This window comes from Curcuma longa, chromosome 13 (genome assembly GCF_044706935.1).
Source record: "Curcuma longa cultivar G26 ecotype Majalengka, Jawa Barat chromosome 13, ITB_CL_G26_1.1, whole genome shotgun sequence".
NCBI classification, from domain to species: domain Eukaryota; kingdom Viridiplantae; phylum Streptophyta; class Magnoliopsida; order Zingiberales; family Zingiberaceae; genus Curcuma; species Curcuma longa.
The window spans coordinates 1,622,388-1,646,331 of record NC_133873.1 but is presented as its reverse complement, the minus strand read 5'-3'; the positions used below and the strand labels follow the sequence as shown (position 1 = coordinate 1,646,331).

At 35.1% G+C, this 23,944-nt stretch overlaps 1 pseudogene; it reads right to left on the bottom strand.

Annotated features, from left to right (window-relative positions):
- Positions 1-8,366: 8,366 nt before the first annotated feature.
- The window catches only part of LOC141844415 (uncharacterized), a 31,653-nt pseudogene continuing 16,075 nt past the window's right edge, over positions 8,367-23,944 (bottom strand).

Genomic DNA, 23,944 nt, shown 5'->3' with positions numbered 1-23,944 from the left:
AATCAACTCTACTACATGATACCAAATCTATCAACATGATCTAAAATATAATCCACAACATTCAGTCATAATAAAAATCCATACAAATGATACAAGTACTATAAAGAAGTTTGCAGACGAGAAAAAGATACAACTAAATCATTTTTTGCCCTTTGGAGACTCTGCTTCCTTCTCCATCAATATCTTTTCTCGTCCTGCATAAGAAGACAAACAAAGAAAAAGTATCATTTTTAAAAATAAAAATAAAACTTATAAACTAAATATGTAAAGACTAACATCTTTTTCTAATTTTGTCACAAATAGTCAGGATTTGGGAGGAAGGCAGACACCTTCATCCCAAATGCAAATTAAGAGCCGACTATGGCCCACCAGTAATCACAGATTTTTTTATTTTTTGAATCCATTCATGTAATCTTGTAACATGACCTGGTTGGAACTTTGTAAAAATGATTTGCATAATGAATAGAATGACATGATTGATCGCTCAAAATCTTTTATTAATGAATAAAATGATATGATCTGGAGGTAAACAGAGGAATAGAAAATAGATAAATAAGTGTATGAAGAGGAAGGTGGCCAGATGACTCAGTGCAATGACTGTAGTCGATGGGAATGGAATGTAGAATGACAACCACTTCTCTCTAGAGGATATTTTGGATCACATGGATGATATAGGCCTACCACAAACTGGAAAATATAATAGTTCTTTGCTTGTTAAGCAGCAAGGCAACCCCCTTAATAAAAAAATGTATGAAGTATATAAAGGGTTAATAAGCTTGATTAGAATGCTGATAACACAAGTTCTTCACATAATACAATAAACCAAAACTTGAATTTACTACAACATAAACAATAACAATGAATAAACACATTAGCTTTCCTAAAGGGTAACTTTGTGTGCAAGACCATGTCCAAAGCATAAGCTAGTCTGGTGTCCAGAAGGATGAATGATATAAAACCTTATCCGGGCACAAGGAAAGTAGTTTCCATAACCTGGATTTGTTGTGTCCTTTGGGGACTATTGTTCCTAAAATGGTAAATTTATATTCATTTTACCATTTAATAACTTATAATCAGATTTTGTTAAAGAAATATTTGCTACTTGGTAATTTTCAACAGACTTTCCAAGTACTTAAATACTGTTTAATAGATGAAAATAGGAGGGTTTATAATCCCGATCCATGCAGTAACATCATTTTGAATCCATTCCATTTGAATTGGCATTTTATCCATCACGATTATTGGGAAGAGACATCTACAATAATTAGCCTTGGACAATTTTTTTGTGAAAATATATGTCTATTCAAATACAAACCGTACATAAAAAAATCTGGGCAAATTATAATTGTTGATGTTGACGCTTTAATTATAAGATCCGCTAAGTCCTATTTAGCCACTCCAGGAGCAACTATTCATGGCCATTATGGTAAAATATTTTACGAAGGAGATACATTAGTTACATTTATATATGAAAAATCAAGATCTGGTGACATAACACAAGGTCTTCCAAAAGTGGAACAAATCTTAGAAGTACGTTCGATTGATTCAATATCAATGAACCTTGAAAGGAGAGTTGAAGGTTGGAACAAAGGTATACCAAAAATTTTTGGAATCCCCTGGGGATTCTTGATTCAAGCCGAGCTAACCATAGCTCAAAGTCGTATCTCTTTGGTTAATAAAATCCAAAGGGTTTATCGATCTCAGGGGGTACAGATCCATAATAGACATATAGAGATTATTGTACGTCAAGTAACATCAAAAGTGTTGGTTTCAGAAGATGGAATGTCTAATGTTTTTTCACCTGGGGAATTAATTGGATTGTTGCGAGCGGAACGAGTGGGGCGCGCTTTGGACGAAGCGATCTCTTATCGCGCAATCCTATTGGGAATAACAAGGACATCTTTGAATACTCAAAGTTTCATATCCGAAGCAAGTTTTCAAGAAACCGCTCGAGTTTTAGCAAAAGCTGCTCTACGAGGTCGTATTGATTGGTTGAAAGGCCTGAAAGAGAATGTTGTTCTAGGTGGAATTATACCTGTTGGTACAGGATTCAAAAAATTATGGAGCATGTTAGCCATAAGTGCAAGCAAGTAATTGTTAAGAAAATGATAAAGGAAATGTTAGTTATAGGTTAAAGGCATGTGAGAGGATTAAGCACCAAAGCACCGAGAGATATGAAGAGGTGAACGTTAAGGTTTAACTGCTGTGCGTTATTACCCTTAATGCTATACCTTAATGCTAGTAAATACCACCCGTTACTTACCTTAGGGCTATAAGTAAAGCTCTCTTCTCTTCTCCTCCGATGGTTTTTCTTCTGATTCTGGCGGAGCTGCGTGAGAAGTTGCTGAAGGGTGGAGGCTGAAGGGTGAAGTGTAGGGTTTTCTGTTTATTTAGCACGCACGGTAAGTCTTCTCTCACTGCAACATAATAGCTACGGTTGTATGCATGAAGTTTATGTTCTGTGTTTGATGCATAGTTTAACTTGTATTAGTCTTATGTTATGAATAAGTTAGGTTTTTCACAGCATGTTTACGGTTAAAAACTAAGGTTGTATCTGTTCTGCAAATTAGAGGTTATAAGGTGTTAATCGATCACCAGATCGATTAGAGACACTTGTAATCGATCACTGGATCGATTACAATGGGGCTTAATCGATCGTTCGATCGATTATTAGGTTTAAAGAGGAGAAAAGTTACGTGAAATGATCGATCACTGGATCGATTAAGGGAGGGTAATCGATCGCCTGATCGATTACCAAGCTTCTGAGAATTCTTTTACGAACCGTAATCGATCCTCTGATCGATTAAGAAGGAGTGTAATCGATCCCTTGATCGATTACCGAACCTTCTGTGGAAAAACACGATAATGGAGTATAATCGATCGGTTGATCGATTCAAAGAAGGCCTAATGGGTCCTCTGATCGATTAAGACTTTGGTTTAGGTTTCATAGGAGTAAACCACCTTATGTTGGAAGTTTACAAGGTTAACCAGACTTAGATTAGGGTTTAAATGTTATGTTAAACCAATGATAACGAAGATTATTGTTAGGGTTAAGAACCAAAGAACCCTAAGAAGATTATAACCCTATGAACTTAGGCCTTAATAGAGGTTAGGGTTAAGTGAAGTAGGAGTCGAATAACGTTGACCATGATGTTATGATATCAAGGATTATCTTATGTCAATCTCACGTCAAAGATATACCTGGAAAATATGATATCAAATGAAATGGAATGAGATACCATGGTTTTACGAAGGTTCGAACACCTTAAAGAAAGGTTAGGGTTTGATCGAATTAGTATGATGTATCTCATGTAAGAATACAAAACGAAGTTATGATATGATAAGTTATGATATGATATAACATGCTATAGAAATGAAATGAGAAGAATGCGTGAATGTTCATGATGTTATGATAATGAAAGGAACATTCATGATGAAGATGAAAAAGAAAGCATGTATATCATTACTTTACTTTAATGCATGGCTGGTACCCGACTTCCAAGGTTGTCGTTAAAGAAATCCAGGTGACCAATTCTAAGGTGTTGGGCCTGGTAAGACCCTCTTAGGCTGGCGGCTAGCTACCCCAGTGACTATTAGGGAGCGCGCTATTGGTACCAAGCCAGGGATCCCAAAGAATGATAATGATGATTATATTGATCTATTATGATTATACGTTTTTAAAAGGCATTACCAGCATTTGTATATCATGATTTTAATGCTAAGGATGAAAGTATATTTATACATTCATGTGAATGTTATGCTCATGAAAATGCTATGCTTATGTCATGAAATGATATGTTTATATGTTTTAAGAAATATTAATGGATATGCATGTTTTATGTCAAGGCTATGCTTATTGATACAGTTGGTTTTGTGAGTAGGAAAGGAGCTTACTAAGCATTCGTGCTTATAGTCTTACTTTCTTATGTTGCAGATCCATTTAGCAGTCACTAAACCGAGGGAGGTAGCAGGAAAAGGCTAATGAAGATGTGTGTGATGGTGACTTGGCTGAGTCCCGGATAAATTATGAATTTTATATTTGCGTTCTAAATGTGTGAACTAGCTTTATGTTGTTTAATGTGGTTAAGAGGTTTTATCAACTTAATAGCTAAACATTAGATGCATGTTATATGTTTAATTACCACATATGCAACCACAACCCGGTTATGTTTATGTTTTCCGCTGCGAAGTTTCGTGGTTTTCGTATGTGGTAAAAGTTTAGAATGAATGAATGAATAAACTGTAGCGTCCGTCAAGGCCCACGTCATCATCACATTAATGAGGTGTCGGAACAATGGTTCCTTATCACATCGAAATGGGCCATCTTGTCATGGTTTGTGCAGATGTCAGAAGATGGCGGTAATTAATAGGGGTGTGGGCTTGTCAGAAGTCATGATGGGATATGCCAGGCACTGTAGGGCACTTCGTCTATTCGGTTCGATTTAGCTTGATAAGAGGTATGCACAGCGAGGGTGGGAGTCTCAGCGATGGTCTGGGTGTCGAATGCCCCCATTCGATGCTACGGCCGAATGGGGGTGTAGTCCGAGGAATAAGGAGGACAAGAGGACGAAAGGGCGATTCGGTCATGGAGCGGACCGTATGGGCGATTCAGAGACGAAGGGGGCTGAATGGGCAATTTGGTGGGCTGAATGGGCGATTCGGCAGCGACTAAATGAATTCGACGAGGGGGCCGAATGGGCGATTCGGCGGCGAGGAGGCCGAATGGGCGATTCGGTGACGAAGGAGCCGAATGGTCGATTCGGCAGCGAGGGGGCCGAATGGGCGATTCGGTCATAAAAGAGAAGGAAGGGTGATTCGACTCCTTTTGGAGTATAGGAGACTGTAGTTGTAGCTGATTGGACTTGTGGGAGGGACCAGGATTGGACTCAAGTCACATCAGGGGTCCCACTGGTTATTCCCATAACACAGGGCAACTTGGACTTTGGTGGAATTCACGCCAACAGAACGAGACCTCACCGGAGCTAGACTAATCCAGCGAGAAGTGATCGGAGTGTTGAGATTTGGAGCTCCACCTCTCTACCCCGACTCCTGCCGTCCATGAATAGAAGATCAAAACCAGAAGAAAATGGAATCCCTACCTTGCTTTTCTGGTGGATGAAGGATGATCGACGCCAAACAAAAATCTCCCCCGCATTCAAACCACGTCGACGAAGGTCGACTTCTGCTCGAAATCGGTGAATGCAGAGCGACAGAGGGTGTCGTCGAAGAACCACTCACGGCTGCTTCCCTGTGTTGGAGGCCGTCGTGCACCGGTAGCTAGAGAACCACTCAGCCACCGTCTCGCAATGATAGGGATAAAGAAACTCTCGCCTTCGAATCACATCGACGAAGCTCCTAAGGTTATGTCAACGATCGTTGATCGGGCTCAAGCCGTTGCTGCTCTGTGGCTGATCGAAGAGGAAGAATGAAGGAGGAGAAGGTGCGCGATGGAGAAGGTGGTGGATGGGTGGGAACTTGGCTAGGAATCGCAACGAAGCTCGGTGAAGGAGGAATCACGATGAGAAGCTACAGTGACCTAATCGTTGTCGAGCCCCCTTTCTCTATGTGAACCGGCGATCCTTTTAAACCTTGTGCTGAGTCAGGCCGAATCAACTCAAGCTGAACCCATTTCCACTGAACCGGATGAATTGAACCGAACCGGCCTAATTTGAACCATTTTGAACCGAGTTGAGCCAAATTGAATCTGATTTGAATCAGATTCAAACCAGGGTTAATTTTTCTCCAAATTGGGCCTCCTAATATTATTGTCTTTGTCCTAATTCCTACAAAAAATTAAATGCAACAAATTAATACCATAAATTGCCTCAAATTAATAAGAAATAGAATGAAGACATAAATTTCATCCAAGATAAAGAAATAAACTTAAAACCCAATTTATGATATAAAATATAATCTAAATAATCTAAAATAACTCTAATTAATCCCATCAAATAGTCACTTATCACCGCCACCAACTTTTGTTTCTTCCGTGCGAGTTGAAAGGTTTCCCAATCACAATTTCGGTCAGAACAGAGAGATTCACGATTTTCTGCTCCTAGCCGACGACGTGATCGCGAGAGCCGCCGGCTCTTCTTCCTTGATCGCGACTTCTCTAGGGCATGCACATCCGCCACCTCTGTTCTTCCTCTCCCACATCGGCTTCTCCCGAGCTCGCCTTTTGTAGCTGAGTTCGTGTTGCTGACCGTCGAGGAGAAGGAAGTACTAGTGGATGTTGGACGCCAACAGCCTGATCTTCCCATGGGCTGTAGCCGCCAGAGAAGAGATATCGGTGAAGTGTTCACCTTGTTCAAAAGCCGGAGAAGAAGACCTATCACTGAACGGTTCTGCCAGAACTCTTGTGAAGGGCTGTCGTTGGCCACCGATGAAGATCCAACGCCGAAACTGTTTCCGACCGTCGAATCTTATTGTCTAGCTGTTGTTGATCATTGCTGGTCGTATGACGATTGTTGGTCATCCGGCTGTTGCAGATACCGAAGAAGAAACACTGTTGATGGTTCTTGTAAAGAGCTATCTAGATGCGACCCATCAATCCCAGTCGTTTGACGACCATCATACCATCTTCGCCGAAAAGGTTTCAGTCATTTGCTCCAAATTAGCAGTCAAAGGTTGACCACAAAAATTACACCAGGAATACAATTGCCGATGATAGTTAGAAATCCCGAAAACAATCGCAACAAATGTTGTCGCGTGTTTTCCAAAATTAGATTTTCTCTCAAATCGATTATTATTGATTATCGACTAGTACAAAAGATTATGATGCAACTCATGACTTCGGAAGCCATCTAGACGAGAGTTTCGTGTGGATCATCAGTAGAAGCGGAACTCCGACAAGGACCGCTCGCTTGATGCCAACTTCACTCAACGTCATCAATAAAGTATGCATAGAATATTTACTATTCTACAAAATTTTAATTTTCAATCATGCCTTGTACTCTGTTATTTCCTATATTTGTATGTGTTATTTGTATATTTTCACTACGCACGTTTGCAAAACGTGTAAACATGCGCATTGCATCGGGACGATCCCAACAAAGAAGTCTTAGCAGATCAAGGACACCAAGCGGAATGGGCTTGATAGGGTCAAAGAAGATCGGAGATCAAGTCAGACAAGGATTGAGGATCGAGTGATCAAAAGCTAAGTAGGAAACCCAAACAGGGTCTGGAGGATCAAGGTTTGACAAGCTAAGCTCCTAGAGTGGTTCTTTCGAAAGGAAGAATAGATAAGGGTGCATCGTCGCTCAAAGGACATCCTTAGGTGTTGATCCAACTAAGGGATTCACGTGAGTTCCGAGGTTGAGATCGAATGATCGAAAAAATGTCAAACTTATACATTTAACTTCATATTATTGTGCTAACACTGTCTTGTAAGGTTTTGTGCTAACATTGATTTTATAGGATCGATAGACCGATCGACCAGATTGATAGATCGATTCAGTAGATCGATCAACTGGTTCGGTATACCGAATATTGAGTTGGCAACCGAGTAGTTCAGTGTGCTAACGTGACATCTAACATGGATGGGATGACTGACATGACACTCGATAATTAATGGCCTACTGATGTGGCAAGAAATTAGTATCGAGCAGCTAACGTGGCAACAGATTATTGAAGGATTGTCGGATCGATAGATCAATCCAAGGGATTTGTACACCGATCAGTTTAAACTAGATGTGAGCCGATCAGTTTAAACTAGATGTGAATTCTAAGATGATCAGTATACCAATCAAGGAAATCAGTAAACCGATCATGTCCTATAAAAGGTCTCGACAGAGGCTTCATAATCAACTTTCCAGTGCTCCAACCTTTGTCCTATTTTGAAACGATGTCACTGCAACAAACTACTATGCTGACGACTACATTCTACTCTAGATTTCTTATTAACAGTATATTTATTTTTTCAATTATTATTCATCTTTCGTGCTTTCTTTAAAAGAAATGGTAAAATATTACCCTCCCCAAATTCCTAAAGATGAATCTCTTTCTTAATTAAGAAGGAAATCAATAGTAGATTATCAATCAAAGCAATTAAGAATCATACATCTTGAAATAGCAATCACATATTAGAGACTGTGAACCAAATAAAAATAAAATTATATTCATATTGTATTTTATTTTCTTATCTATCTCCGCTACTATCTTTGATAAAATAAAATAAATTTTTAAAAATAAATGAAAAAGCAGTGCATACTATTCATCCCTTCTCTAACGCACTTTTTGATCCTACCCAACTCAATCATCTCGACCAATGGACCAGTCAAGGCCCAACACAACACAGCTCAACCCTTTTCGAGCCTTGTCGAGCAGAACCCACTCCAAACCTCTAATGAGGGCTGCAAAATGATTGCATTGGTCATTTCACAAAATTCAAAGAGTTACATGAATGTTAATATGATTGGCTTTTGCGAACTATCTAAAAATAGCGCCTAGATGGCCTTTGTAGGTTTACCTCCCCTCGAGCCAGCACCAGGCTGTGCAAGATTCATTTTCTTGTTGTAGGGTAATGCAAATGTGAAATTAATCAATTTCCAACTGAAGAATTAGACCGGCAGGGTAACCAGTTTCATGAAGAAAGTTCACACATTCTCCATTCTTTCACATTCATGCTCAATTCAGCAGGGACAGCAGCAGACCAGGCATCTAAATCTGGCAATGGACCAGTAAGAGCAAGATAGTTATCGCTATCTTTCTCTTCCATTCTTTTCCAGCTTAGCTGCCAGGAAATACACCTTCCAAATCAGAAATGTCGGCTGAAATATACCAACTTGAATGCAATTGTATACCATCAGCCATCACTAATCCACAAAATAGATGTGGCATTGATTGTGAAAATTGTTATGAAGTACAAAGAAGCAGCAGCAATACCTTTCCAGGGAATGCCTGTCCAAGTGCCTTAATAGTAGAGTTCTTAATCCAGGAACCAGTTGATAAAACAGTAGCATCCGCAGTTTGTTTTCCGCTTCCATATACTTCAGCATAAGCTCCACCACAATTTACCATGATGCGACCCTTTGACATCAACTTCTTCTCAATGTCTAACCATGTAGAAACCTGTTTTGCACGCAAGAAAAATGGCATGAGAACTGAATAGCCTCTGCAAGTGATACGTCACATCAAATAAAAGGCAACAAAACCATGTTTACAGAATAAACAAAACCAAGAAAAAAAATTCAGTTCAGATGTGGACCAAGCTAACAAAGGTAATATGCCACATAATTTATATGCCTACAAATAGCAATAAAATGCAGAAAATGTGTTCTATATTCATCATGCCATTGGATGCAAAGATTGTTGAAACAGATGCCAATGCAAAAAGGACCCACAAGCATGCCAGATTACCTAAGATTGCATGCAATAAGATAAAGAATGGCATAATTAGTTTCAAAACATTGATGCTACCCTCTCAGCTTTGTTTATTAGCTCATACTTGAAGAATTCTTGGATACTCTTATAAATTCCAACTTAAATAAGGGCATCTGTTCACATTTAAGTCTCTTTATTGAAAATCAATGTGATTGTAGACTAGCATTGATTTTTTTTTTCAAACCTGTAGTTGTCGGTCCCAAGCCCGGATAAAAAAGGATGACGGTTGTGTTAGGTTGTCAGGCAGCGTTAAATTCAGACAAATGTTCAATGAATTGATCAATCAAACTCTTGTGTTAAGTTAGGTTGTACACCTGAAGGAACATGTTATAGGATCTGACTAGAATGTCTCGACAAGGACCGCTACATCTCTATGGGAACTTAGATATAGTATTAAATACGTAAGATTTCTCACATCATAAGTTAGATAAATATAAATATTATAAAAAAATTAATTGTCTAAGATTTGAAAATTAGAATATAAAAATGTTTACTGATAAAACAATGAAGATAGTAGATACAATGATTAGGAGAAGAATTAATATTTTATGTCCATAAGAAATAAAATGGGTAGGAGAGAACACAAAAATGGTAGCTCGAATTTTAAATTATAATATACAAGAAAAAATAAAATAAGAAATAAAGTATGTATTATTGTAGATAGTTTATTAAAAAATAAAATAATAAGGTAGTTAGAAAGGGAATAGAATTATAGTTCTCAAGAATATAATAGTAAAAGAAATAATTAATGTAATTAACATATATACACTACAAGTAAAATTAGATGAAGACACCAAATCTAGGTTTTAGGATGACCTAGATGAGGTATTATAAAACATTCCCCCAAACAAAATGATTTTAATATAAAGAGATATAAATGTGCATATAAAAGTGAATAATAAGGAATATGATAAGATACATGAGGCTTATGAATTTGAAAGAAGAAATGAAGAGAAAACTATATTGGATTTTTTGATAGCATATTAACTTATGCTAGCTAATATATTTTTCAAAAAAAAAACTATTTGGTCACATACAAAAATGAGAATAATAAGTCACAAATTGAGTTCTTATGATTAAGAAAAAAAGATGGAAAGATTTATAAAGATTGTAAGATCATCCTTAGAAAAAATTTAAATACCCAACACAGGTTAGTAGTGTTAGATATGCGCCTCAAAAATAATATCAATAAAAGAAAAATATGCACGACTCCTAAAATAAGTGATATAAGTTAAAGAATGGGAAACAATATATATTTATGAAGAGGTTAGGAGTACAAGTATTAGGAGAAATATATGGCAACTCAAATACGACATAAAATGTTAGATACGAGAAATTTTAGAGTTAATTATAAATAATTTAACTCTAATTGGTTAACAAGGATTAAAGAAAAATTAATGATGTTTAATTCTAACCATAATCTCTAATTAAGTATGGTTAAGATTAACCAATTAGGGCTAGGTTATTGTTGGGTTTGGATTATTGTTGGGTTTGTATTTAAAACTCAATTAACCAGCCCAAATTAAATCAACCCTTAGCCCCAATTAAGAGGATTAAACCGGCCAAATTGATCAGCCCTATTTTACTAGCCCAATTAAAGAAGCCCATAAGCCCAATTTAATATAGGTTAGTGGATATGGTTTAAACCCGTTAACCCGCCCCACCTGGTAAGAAAACTCATCGCGACTTTTCTTCCCCCGCTCCGCGCGGCTCGCGACCACGTCCGCCCGCAGACTCCGCGGGGATCTCGCAATCCAGACTTCCTCGGTGACGGCATCACCAGCGCCCGCGTTTGCCAGCGAGTACCTCGCGGAGTTAAGGCTATAAAGGTGGGAGCGAACCCTAGACGACATCACCACTCCAGTCGTGCCGCACACCTCTTTCCCTGTTCGGCCCTGCTCTGCCCTGTCACCGCGCCTCGTCCCCTTTCCCCTGCCGCGTCTCCGCCACCACCGTCCCCTACGTCCAGCGCCCCTGCCTTCCTCCTCTCGGTGGTCCACCAGGGGAGCAACGCCGCCGCCCGATGATTTGTTGTTAGTTGTTTACTGCATTTAGAGCTGATGTACTTGTTGTTATATGATTATGCACTTGTTGTTATATGATTGCTGCATTTGTATGACATGACATACATGATTATCATATTGTATGTTGACCTTGCTCCTGTAGTATCATGTTGAAACTGTATACCTTTTGATATCCATGCTTATATTCCTTTGATACCTTGTTATGTTGTGCACTTTCATTCTAGTACCTACTGTGTATTTTTATACTCATCACCCAGACTCTGGGGTTTTCTGTTTCCTCAGGTAGTAGATAAAGATGTAACTTTAAGCTTGGAGTTCTGTCGGACTGCCCCCATCTCACAGCAGCAGGAGTCGTTGGTTTCTTGTGTGATTTTCGATTGGTATTTGGTTGTATCGTTCGGATTGTTATCGATGTGTGGTTTATGGAATGTGTGTGATTCTGTGGTTTGAACTTTTGTTCATATTTGTGTGATTAATTCCGTTGCAAAATTTCTGTATCATAAACTTGTGGAGATTGTCGTTGATTTTGTTGTAAGTACTGTCGTTGTGTTTTGGCATTTTCGTGGTTGTATGCGGATTGGTTGTAGTGGTGGTTGCTATAGTTGGTGCATGTATGTATATGTGGATTTGTGGCCGTGTGGGTATTGTAAAATGGCCGTGTGGGCCCGTTATCTTATAGTTTAGTACCTATATTGTATTGTAAAATGGCCGTGTGGGCCCGTTATCTTATAGTTTAATATTTTTATACCTATGTTGTATTGTAAAATGGTCGTGTGGGCCTTTGACTTACTATGTATTTAGGGAAAGTGAATTGTTACAAGGGAGATGCTGTCGAAATTTTTCGGACAGCCGTCTCTCGGGACGTGATATAAAATAAGATTGCTTAAAATTGAAAATGTAGCTAAGAGTGTATTCGATGTGTCAAAGGGATGTGCATCGAGTAAAGATCTTGATGGTAAAATGAGAAAGTGCGAGAAGAAGTGAAGAAAATTGAATAGTATATAAAATATTATATACTTGTAAGAACGAGAAAAACTTTAAAAAGTATACAGTAGTAAAAAAAAGAAGATAAGAAAGTAGTGAATGAAGTCAAAAATAAAATTTTTTAACATTTATATTGACAACTGGATATAAAAGAAGAGTAAAGAGATTTATAGAATAACTAAAACGAGAGGACAAGATAAGAGATCTTATCCAAATAAGATGCACAAGAGATGAGTAAGGTATTATTGAATGATAAGGAAATAAAATAATGATGGAAGAGGTATTTTCATTAACTTTTTAATGAAAATTTAGGTAACTAACTTAACTTAGATAATTTAAGTAAATCAAAGGAGTATAAAAATTTAAATTTTTATCGTAGTATTCAAACTTGAGATTTAGAACAAAATTTAAATGGGATGAAAAATATAAAAGTAATTAGACCAGATGATATTCTGATAGAGATGAAAGTGCCTAGGGGAACAAGCTATTGAATGGTTTATAAAATTATTCCACCTAATATTAAAAACAAAGAAATATCTAATCAATGGAAGATAAGTACTTCATTGTATTATATAAGAACAAATGAGACGAACAAAATTATACAAACTATAAAAGCATTAAACTAATTACTCATATCATGAAATTTTAGAAAAAAAAAGTAATAGAAAAATGACTAAGAAAACAACGATGATCAAAAAGCAATTTAGATTTAAGCCTATAAAATCAACAATATAAGTTATACATCTTAGACAACTAATTGAAAAATATTTATAACAGGAGCAAGATTTACACAGTATTCGTTGATCTAGAAAAAAAAACTTATAATAAAGTCCCAAGAAAAATTATATAAAGAATTCTAAAAATGAGAGGTATTAGCACAGCGTATGCTGAAATAATTAAGGATATATATGAGGATATAATAAGAAGAGTGAACTCTAAGCATGCATGTTGTTTGCAGATATTATTTTAGTAGATAAGACATGTGAAGGAGTAAATGTTAAACTTGAATCTATACAGAAAACGTTAGAAGTGAAAGGTTTTAAAATTAATAAAGTAAAAATAGGATATATAAAAATTTAAGTTTATCAATATTAGATGTAATAAAATAATTATTAAGATAGAAAATGACAAGTTGTACTGAAAGTTTTAAGTATTTAGGATCATTTTTGCAAAGAATGAAGGGATTGAAAGAGATATTTTACATAAAATACAAGTAGGATAGTTAAAATAGAAAAGTGCATCAAGTGTTCTATGTAATCGTAAAATACCTCTAAAATTTAAAGAAAAATTATATAAAATAACGGTTAGACTTGCTATGTTATATGGAGTTCAATGTTGGGCTATGACTCGAATACATAAGTCATGTTAAGGTGGATATGCAGACAGGTATAAATATGTACTTAATAGCCAATAAATGCTCCAGCTAGGTAATGTGAAACTATAACAAACATGTACATCAAACGAGGAAGATTAAAAAAAGACTTAGTTAGCAATAATAAAATAAAATAAAATTTATTTAAATATAGATGATATAATATGAGATAGAACCCAATGACGTAGAATGATCCATATAGTCGATCTCACCTAGTGGAATAAGCATTGATGATTATTGTTGTTGTATTGGTTATTTCTTTTTCCCTTAGGACTTATTTGTACCTTTGAGGCATAGAGAGAAGAAATTTCAGTTTTTATTTGCATCATAGTGCTCAATATACAATAAGTATACAATTTTTAGGAAAAAGAGAACGAAACCTCTTTTCATCGAACATGCAGTATTCTAGGGGCACGCCTTTGCGTGTCATTCAACCCGCATCAGAATGCATCATCTTAGGTGCTAATGACGTCGAGCCCATTGAGGGGTCTCCGCAAAGGGGGGAGGGTCTCCATAAAGGTGACCTGCTCTCGCCGTTTCACTCTGTCTATGTTTGGAAGTCTTCTCGAGGTCCCTAAAAACAGCTTCCATGTGGCCATCTTTTCACTTCCATCCCAATGTGTGCTAGCATCGATATCATGGATTTGGCATACGCCAATGACCACCTTTTTGCCCAAGTGGATGAGTCCATGATTACCTTGATTGCGGACTGTATCACGGAGTTTGGAGACACTGTAGAGTTGCAACCGAACCTTTGTAAGTCCAGTATATTCCTTGTAGGAGTTAATGGAAGAACAACAAGCAAACTACTTAGATTATAAGAATTCAGCAGGGTATGTTCCTTTTTCGCTACCTTAGCATCTCACTTGCTATAGAAAAGCTACAAACGAGTAACTATGGTGCCTTAACCGAGGCTATACTACGTAAACCCACATCATGGCCAAAGCACACATTGTTCTATGCCAGTGAACTCGAATTGGTGAAGACTGTCTTGCAAGGCGTAGGATGCTTTTGGCTCTCAATCTTGTCGATCCCATGTGCCGCAATTCATAAATTATATGTTATATGATCATTTGTGTGACCTTCTAAGCATTCGCCAATTTTGTGAGCCACTGTGTCTAGCTAATGAGGAAGGAGGATAAGGAGTTCGTGATCCATGTGCGTGGAACTCCACTTTACTTAGAAAAGCATTATGGAATGTCCAATGGAAAAAGACTCACTTTGGGTGAAATGAGTCCACCATCGATACCTCAAAAGTGTCGACTCATGGGATTAGAGAGGCAAACCTTAGATTCACCCCTCATCAAGTGCCTACTACAAATCAAGGACATTATCGAGGCCAAAGCAGGGACAACACAACAAGGGGTGACCACACTATCCATCTAGTTTGCCTCTGAACAACAACCTAGTTCTACAACGATCAATGCATTTTTCATGCTGCGGAGCGAGATCAAGGTGTGGTCAATAGTTGTATGGATCATACCTCATGTTGAAATATCAATTTACAATATGGCTCCTTGCACATGGGCGGTTACGCACCAAAGATCGGATACCATATGAGGAATGCAAAACTTAGCCAACAGACGGACTAAACTTTGGATTATACATTGGGATAAAGTCATATCTTGGCTGCACATACATCAAGAGTTAAGCACCTCCAAGAGCATGTTGAAAGTTTTCCACCGAATACGAGGCAACACACATTGACCAAGCCTCGACATTTGGCCATTACTTGCATGATTTTCTTACTTTGGCAAATGTAAAATAAATGTCAATATGAGGCTGATGTCCCAAACATACAAAAGATGTTTCGAAAGATTCAGATGCATGTTTTTCATTATTTGGGCATCTAAAATGTATATCCTCACTTTATTTATAATACAATTTACCTTTATCCAAAAATGAAGTATTCTTTAATGATGCATTAAAAGATTGTAACTCTTGTAACATTAAATCTTAGGCAGTATATAAAGATTAAGGATTAAAAATGAGTGGGAAAATAAATGATTGTGAGAGAAAAAAGATTGAAAAGGAAAGAGTGAGAAAAAATGATTGTCAGAGAAAAGTAAAAATACAATGAGAAAAGAAAAGGAGTGTGAGAAAAGAAAGAGTGAGGATGAGAAGACCAATAAAAAGAAAAAGAAAAAAGTTCAATAGCAAGAGAGGACAAAAGGGAACATTTATATAAAAGAAGAGAGATTAAGAAAGTTTTTTATTTCCAATAGTCAATGCTTATACTTTTGTAAAAGGAGGCTTATTTAGAGTTGTTAACAATCTTAAAAAAGGTTTATTTCAATGTTAAGAATCTTAACCCTAATTTTCTAGTGTTGTTAAGTCTTTTTTATAGCCAATGCTTATACTTTTGCAAAAGGAAGCTTATTTAGTGTTGTTAACAATCTTAAAAAAGTTTTATTTCAATGTTAAGAATCTTAACCCTAATTTTCTAGTGTTGTTAAGTCTTTTTTGTAGGAATTTGACTAATATATTTCTTGATGAGTTTCTTAATGGATTGTCATCACTTAGGGAAATAGAGCACCAGATTGATTTCATCCAAAATCAATAATTCCTAATCAGTCAGCCAATAGGAGCACTCTCAAGGAGACAAAAGAGGTCTAAAGGTAGGTTGAATAGTTAATAAAAAAAAGTGTATGCTCAAGAAAGTTTGATTCCTTGTTAGTTCCTATTTTGCAATGCCTAAGAAAGATAAAACATGGAGAATGTGTGTTGATTGCACAAGTGTCAATAAGATTACAACAAAATTTATATGCTTGATGAATTACATGGTTCTTATATTTTTTTAAAATTGATTTGAAGTTTGGTTATCATCAAATTCGCATGTGTGGGAGAGACGAATGGAAAATTGATTTCAAGACCAAATATAAATGGTTAGTTATGTCATTTGGTTTAACTAATACACCTAGTATTTTCATGGGATTAATGAACTAGATCTTTCATGCCTATATTGAGAAAATTATTGTAGAATATTTTAATGATATCTTGATTTATAACAAAAACTTAAATGAGCATTTTAATCATTTGTTTTGTTAAATGAGATATTGTATGCTAACCTTCAGAAATGTTTTTTTGACACTACTTAGATTGTGTTCTTAGTAATATTGTGCTAAGGGAATCAAGGTTATTGAAGAGAAGGATAAGGTTATTCGTGAATAACCAATACCAAAAAACTAAGGTATATAACTTTCATAGATTGGCTAGTTTCTATAAGAGATTTGTTAAGAACTTAAGTACATTAGTTGCATCCTTGATTGAAGTTATTAAAAAAAATGTTAAGTTTCATTAAGGTAGTGAACTAGATTCAACTTTTGCCTTACTTAAAAAGAAGCTAAGTTCTACACCATTACTTGTGTTAGTCAACAAGACTTTGCTAAAACTTTTGAAGTTGAGTGTGCTACTTTAAGAATAGGTATTGAAGTTGTGCTAATATAAGAAGACCGACTCCTTGCTTATTTTAGTGAGAAGCTCAACAGAGTTGCTTTGAAATATCCAACTTATGACAAGAAGATATATACTTTGGTGAGGGCTTTGGAAACTTGGCAACATTATTTAGGAATCAATGAGTTTGTCATTCACATTGATCATTAGTCCTTGAAGCATTTGAAAGGCCACCAAAGTAAGTTGAACATATGTCATGAAAAATGGATAGAATTCATTGAATAATTTCCTAATGTGATCAAGTATACATGAGGTATGAAAAATAAGATTGTCGATGCTTTGTCTCGAAGGCAAACGAACAATGCTAAATTCCTTATTGTTGATTTATTCGTTAGAGAGATTATGCAGTTCATGTAGTGTTGAAGACCATAGTTTCAAACCATAATTCTAAGTTCAGAGCTACCTTTGGAACACATTATAGGGTAAGTTGAGTTCAAAGCATTTATTTTCTACAACTTACCATCGACAAATTGATGAATAAACCAAGATAGTAAATCAAACTTTATCTCATTCAAAATATTTGAAAGGTTTAGAAGATTGTTTTTCATATGTCGAATTTGCTTATGATAGGTTTGTGCATTCTACTACTAACTTTTCACCTTTTGAAATAGTATATAGGTTCAACCCTTTAACTCTTTTGGATTTATTACTTTTACCTATCTCTGAGCATGCTAGTTTAGATGCTATAAAAAAGGTAGAGTTAGTGAGGCAAATTCATGAGAAAGTATAGTTGTAAATGGAAAAGAGGATTGAACAATATGCTACATAAGCCAACAAAGAATGAAAGAAAATGATCTTTAAAGTCATGGATTGAATATAAGGATAGGTTTCTAGATAAATGTCATACTAAGATGCATCCTCGAGGAGATGAACTATTTCAAACTATTACTATAATAAATGATAATGCCTACAACCTTTACTTGCTAAGTGAGTATAATGTGAGTACTACATTTAATGTTCTTTCTCTCTTTAATATAGGTGATGAAAATTTAAGGACAAATCCTTTTGAGAAGAGGGGGAGAGACAAAGATGGAGAGCAAGCTAAGGATGGGTATCAAGACGAGGCAATCGAAAGAAAGAAGCATCCAATTCTAGAACTTTTTAACGACCCATTACACTTTAATGACGACCCAGTTACAAATGCTAGAGCTAAAAACATAAAAAAGAAACGCTTAATGGGTTAATTGAAGATGTCAAGACTAAGGTTGCACTTGAAGTAGATTTGGACAAGAGAGTCATGTAGCGAAGTTAACCTAGTTCAAGTCTTAGATGAGCTTAATTAGTAAGTTAAGTCTCATTTGTATGTAGTGGAAAAAAATTTATTGATGGCTTAAACCTAAACTAGCTAAGTAATCTATCTAGGCTTCTAAATGGGCTTATTTTATGTCTTTTAGGATTTTCATGACACCTTATAGTTATAAATAGAGGGGGGAGGGGTGGCAACCACACATATATCGAATGTTTGTTTTCAATACAAAAGCATAGTGTTTTATATTAAACTAGAACTTATCGAGGCAATACTTGTAACGTTTATCTAACTTACCAACCTAAATCTTTTAAGTTGTGGTGTCTTCTATCTTTTATACCTTAAATTTATGCTTTGCTAAATTCAAACTTTTCTTAGTTTTTATCTTCAATTTGTTGTGGGTTCATGAGACATTATTCTTATTGGGTTTGCTTCGTCTAGGTAACTATCAATCAAGGTGCAATAGACAGTTCAAGTGTAATCAAGCTATGCTTCTTGAACAAAATTCCTTTCCTTGGAGTTCCTAAAAATATCCTATATATTACCTAAAAAAGTGCATTAGAGTTATGCATGAACTAGCTCACAACATTTACAACATAAGAGATGTCAAAAGGTGCCCTAAATAGGTAGATTAGTTAACCAAGTAATTTCTAATACATTTCTCTATCTATGATCATTTCACCTTCAACCACATCTTGTGATTTAGATCTATAGGAAGGTTATAGCTACCTTGCATGCCAACTTTCTTAGGTGACTTGAGTATAGAGTTCATCGCTCCTCAGGAAGGGGATCAAGCAAGGATAAGGGTGTGGTAGAGGAAAGTAACAAGGTGACATGAGAAAATTAGCTTTAGGTTGTGATGTTAGAGGTTCGATAGCACATGCATGGAGGATCAAGTGGCAGTGGAGGAACGATGGACTAGGTTGAGATGTGATAGGAGGCATAGGTGTGAGCCTCCTATCAATCAAGTTGCTGAGCGATAGGGAATTCCAAAGGTGTTGACCCTTGAGATCTTCGTAATCATTGCATGAAAGCCTCCTGTCATGAATTCTTACGGCGTGCAATCTCCTAGGTTTCCTTGGAGATGATGGTGATGGAAAGGGTGTCATGCATCACAATAATGCATGGGAAGAGCTACTCAACAAAGAAGAGTATATAGCATCATCACTCCTCAAGAAGGGGATCAAGCAAGGGTGTGGTAGAGGAGAGCAACAAAGTGATATGAGAAAATTACCAAGTGGGGATGTTAGGAGGATACAATTCTAATCCTTGCATAAAGGGTTTATGAGCAAAAGCTATGATTGTTATTAGTGATATAACCTTGCATAGAGCTCATTGTCAGATACAATTCATATAGACAACCCTAGCAACTTGATCATGATGACAAACTACATGTTTATGAATATATATGTAATTAGGTAAGTGGTTATAAAATTTTAAGATGTCTATGATTATATGAGATTATTTCAAATATTTTCTTTAAGTAACCTATTTACAAAGGCATTGCAGCAATATTAGCTATTATATATCAAAGATTGTCCATTTCAACACCATTGGATGTAATGTATTACTAGTGAAAGTACAGGTTTTAGCGGTTATAGGATGTAACATTTTTACTATCATGCAACAATTTTCAACAATTTTAATTCCAACATGTTGGCAATATTTTTCTTGGTCATAGCTACTATTTGCAATTTTATGGACTTCTAAAACAACATTATCACTACAAATGTCAGCATATTAGAGTGTTTAGTCTATCATCTTATTCAAATAATCCAAAAAAATTTATTATTGGTGAATCTAAACATAATAGTTCAAAATTTACTTCACCATGCATGCATGAGGATAAATGACAAGGGTTATTTATTTGCTTCTCTTAAAATTTTTCATGCAAATTTATTTCACCGTACATGCATGAGTACAGGTGGGTGTGAGTTAAACATTGAGATATAATCATACACGAGCAGAAGATGAGAGTCACAAAGATAAAGATGTTAAAGTAAATGTACAAGGTAGATGTGCAGACACATGAGGATGGATAAAATAATAAATGAAAACATCTTGACAAATATGCACGTTAATTGAAGAAGATCAAAAAAGACTTAGTTAGCAACGATAAAACATGATAAGTTCATTTAAATATAAATAAGGATAGACTAGGGGATCAAGCCCAATAACATAGGAGAATGCATATAGTCAATCTCAATTAGTAAGGATAAAGGCTTGATTGTTGTTGTTATATACATGCATAAGTATAAATGACAAACGTCATTTATTTGCTTCTCTTCGGATTCTTTATGGAAGTGTTTCTTTTATTTCATATCTTTAGAAGGATTTATTAGGCTAATTTTAGCAAATAAACAATCATGTAGAAGATGATTGAACTAAATTTCGTAGCATTTCAAGAAACCAAGAATATGCTGACTTGGTAATATAATTGAAATACCTTCTCAATAGAATTAAGTAGATCATTGAATATGTAGAAAATATGTAATGTAATAAAATACAGGGCACAAAAAAAGAACTAAAGATTTTCTCGCGAAGAAAAATAAGTAGGCCTAATGCACAAAGCTACCAGAATTTATTATCCCAGTGCATGGACTCCCATCAATGTGGGTTTGATATTGGCACGGGATGAGTTGTAGAACTATGGTGTATGATATGCACCATCAAGCAACACATAAATAAGTCACAAAAGAAAAGCTCACATGGAAAGTATTGAGTAATAGAGATATAAGCAAAGATGGAAGTGGAACATTCCATAGAAAAGAAGCACAAACCTTCTTCAACTGAGGAAGGATTTCTCCACCAGAAAATAAATCCACAATAATTCCTATATGGCAACATGAAACAATAGGATTACAATTATTAACAAGCAATACATGCAAGTTAAAAAGTTGCAAAAGCGTACACTTGCTATAGTTCTGAATATGGTATTTGGGCAAATTATCATCATTTGGACTTAACTAACTTTAATATGACCAAGACTAATGTAGATTTATGTTTGATCATGACTATCACATTATGTTGCAATATTGATTTGAGTGTTCCAGAATCAATCCATTAAATTCCACATAAAGACTTAGTTTTAATCACAAGATTTAAGTTTTCGTTGATTTAGCAACTAATTTAAATAACATGTAATTCATTCCAGAATGACTTAAGTCAAACTTTTATTTTTTATTATAAAAATGAAATACTTATGAAATTATTAGCTTCGTTGCATTCTGGACCAAATACATATGAGTGACCTCATTTTTGTGAGGCATACATTACAGTTAGATTTGAATGAGGTATGCACTACAATATCAGATATGGACGATATATTAGGAGATTAATGTATTAGAAAACAGTTGAAACTTTATATATATATATATAAGATCGTAAAATATGGTCTAAGCATTTCCTAAATGGTTATTTCCTATTGTTAAGAATATGATACTGATGGTTCATATTTGTTTATCTTTGCATCTCAGACCTTGCTAGAGTTTTGGTCTTAAAAGAAACAATATAATAGCTACTGTATCATGTCATGTCATATGGTTTGATTCTTAATTAATTGGATTATATTTAATGAGATGATTAATTGTTAGTATAAGTTGTACCTTTTGATTAATTTTTTATATAATTAATCATTAATTTAGTAATTATTTAGATTGTTGATACATGTTTATTTGATTGGTTAACTCAACTCAGTTTTTAAGAGTAAAAAAAGTTTATAACCAATTAACTTTGTTTTTTAGTTTTAGTTATTCGTCAATTATACACTTTTTCATTTTACAATTATTTACACTTGTAATCTACTCAATTTTTACAAACAAAACACTAAAATGAGCAAAAAAACCAAAGACATTTCTCGGTCCTCTCTATAACTATGACATTTTGCTTTTGAATTTTGCAACATTAGAGCAATTTTAAATTTAAAAACACGAAAGACTTTTATGGTTAAAGATGTAATTTTATTTGAAATAAACATATATTTTTATAGTTTTATGCAATTGTATTTAAAATTTATTCATGACTATTTGATAAGAAATTTGAGCATTATATATCCCTTTAATGCTTGTATTTTGTTTGATAAAGCCTAAACACAATTTTTGAATAATAATAACAACAACAACTAAGTCTTTTCCACTAAATGGGATTAGCTACATGGATCCTCCTACGTCATTGGATTTTATCCCCTATTATATTATTATTTATATTTAAATAAATTTTACTTTATTTTATTGTTGTTAATCAAGTCTTTTTTATCTTCCTCGTTTGATGTGCACATTTGTTATAGTTTCACATCGCCTAACTAGAACATTTATTATTAATCTAAGTACATATCCATACCATCTTAAATGTGTCTTCCGGAGTTTTCCCTATGCAATCTTGACTTTCTCTTTAATATTCTCATTTCTTATCCTATTCATCCTCATATATTTGCACATTCATCTTAATATTTCATCTCTGCAACTCTCATTTTTTGCTCATGTGCTCGAGTCATAGTCCAACATTCAACTCCATATAACATAACAGGTTTAACCGTCATTTTGTAAAATTTTTCTTTAAGTCTTAGAGGTACTTTACAATCATTAAAAACACCTGATGATCTCTTTCATTTCAATCATCCTATTATCTTGCTTGTATTCTATGAAAGACTTCTTTCATAATCCTCCATCCTTTTGCAAAAATGATCTTAAATACTTAAAACTCTCAATTACAAACAACCCGTCATCTCCTAACTTAACAATTATCTCATTATGTCTAACATCGCTAAACTTAAATTCTATATATTTTATCTTTACTCTACTAAGCCTAAAATCTTTCACTTCTAGCATTTTCCGTTAAGATTCGAATTTAGCATTTACTCCTTTAAGTGTTTCATCAACCAAAACAATATCATATGCAAGCATGTACTACTATTGTATCTTGGATGTGTCTATTGAGTTCGTCAATGATTGGTATAAAAAGATAGGGGCATCGAGATGATCATTGATGTAACCCTATCTTTAAAGGAAATGTTTAGGTTAATCCGCTTGGAATCTTCACTCTTTTAATTACATCCTCATACATATCTTTAATTAGTTCAATATACGGTACGCTAACACCTCTCTTTTCTAGAATTCTTTATATAATTTCCCTTGGAACACTATCATAACTTTTTCTAAGTCGACGAATACCAGGTGTAAGTCTTACTTCTGTTGCCAATACTTTTCAATTAGTTACCTAAGAAGATATATAGCTTTTATTGTCAACCTTTCCGGCATAGATCCAAATTGATTTTCGATTACCATGATCTCTGAGTTTTTTTATTACTCTTTCCTAAAATTTCATGATATGACTAATTAGTTTAATACCCCTATAGTTTGCATAATTTTATACGTCTCATTTATTCTTAAATACGGGAGCTAAAGTACTTATCCTCTACTAATCAGACATTTTTTCCGTTTTCAATATCTGATTGAATAACTTTATAAGTCATTCAATACTTTGTTT